This window comes from Chrysochloris asiatica, unplaced genomic scaffold (assembly GCF_000296735.1).
Source record: "Chrysochloris asiatica unplaced genomic scaffold, ChrAsi1.0 scaffold00272, whole genome shotgun sequence".
In the NCBI taxonomy this organism is placed as follows: domain Eukaryota; kingdom Metazoa; phylum Chordata; class Mammalia; order Afrosoricida; family Chrysochloridae; genus Chrysochloris; species Chrysochloris asiatica.
The window spans coordinates 3,726,870-3,728,546 of NW_006408790.1; positions in this window are offsets into that span (position 1 = coordinate 3,726,870).

Sequence of the window (1,677 nt, forward strand, 5' to 3'; positions counted from 1 at the left end):
CAACACCTGTGAAAGTTACTATGAGTTAAGCAATAAGAAGAGTGTGATCACATCTACCTGGAAGCAATCAGAAATCATAAAACATACCAAACTACATAATTAAGTATTAAGGCCACATTTAAACACTAAACATGTCCAAGAAGCAAAAGCAGATGACCATATCAGCACATGTCCAAAAAACACGATAAAATGTCTGACAGAAATGACCTAGTGGTAGACCTGGACTCCATTCTGGAAGGAGGGCGGCAGCCCTTGGAAATGCCTGAGAAAGAATTCAGAAAAATGATTACAAAATGTTTCAAAACACTTCCCAATGAAGTTAAGAAAAATAAGGAAGAAGGTAGGAAAGTGCTACAGGAACAATCAAATAAGATAGATACAGCATTGGAAACCATTCAAAACCTACAGAAATTGGTCCAAATGATCAATACTAGAATCTCAGAAATAGACAATACACTGAAAGGGCAAAGGAGTAGAATAGAAGAGATGGAGGGCAGAACCAGTGAGCTGGAAGCCAAATGTCTCAATACCACTAAGAAGAGCAAACAGAAAAATGGAGAAAAAAAAATCTGAAGATCTAAGATTCATGTTGTACAACATGAAGAAGGATAACTTAAGAATTATCGGCATTCCAGAACAGGAAGAATCACATAAGTCCACAGAGGAAATCGTTGAACTTCTGGAGGAAAATTTCTCTAACATCCTGAAAAGATAAACATTCAAGAATCTCAAGGAACCCCACAGGAAGGATAGACTGCAAAAGAAAATCATTGAGACATATCATAATGGAGCTTTTCAAAATCAAAGATAAGGAGACACTCCTGAAAGCAGCTAGGTAAACCAGAAGTGTTACATACAAAGGCAAGCAAGTTAGATTAAGCTTGGATCTCTCAACAGAAACCATGCAAGCAACATGGCAATGGGGCGATATATATAAAACCATGAAAGAAAAAGACTGCCAACCAAGAATCCTTTATCCAGCAAAGGTATCAATAAAATATGGTGTAATCAAGACATTCCAGGATAAACAAGCTAAGGAATTTTGCAAAGGGAGTTCTGTGGACTGAGAACCAACAAGAACAGACAACAATCAGAGACTCACACATGTGGCAGCACCTTTCTGAACTAAATCGAAAGAAAGAAATGTCGAGAACAGAACAAAACTGTTAGAACAAACTCAGAGAATCTGGGAGGTCAGTCTATGATCAAAACAATTACAACATAAAACAAGAGAAACTAGGAACAGAGATCCAAATGTTGAGAAGGTTAGGTACATTACAGGATATAATAGACTTCACTAAATGGAGGGAAAAGTTAATGGACTATAAGGTAATCTCAGAGAAAATTAACACTTCACAATATACCAAGAAAATGAAAATCCAGGAAAGTGGAAACAATAAAACTATGTGGAAATGCACAAGAAAGAACACAAAAAGCATGAACTTAGCAAAGGAAGACACACAGAACAAACAAAGCAACAATACCACAAAAACAAAAAAATCAATGTCAGCAATTAATCCATACCTATCGATAATTACAGGAGCTCTGTTAGTGTAGTGGTTACGAATCGGGCTGCCAACCTTAAGGTCAGTGTTTCGAAACTACCAGCCGCTCCGCGGGAGAAAGATGAGGCTTTCTACTCCTGTAAAGATTTACTCCCTTGGAAACCCTGTACAG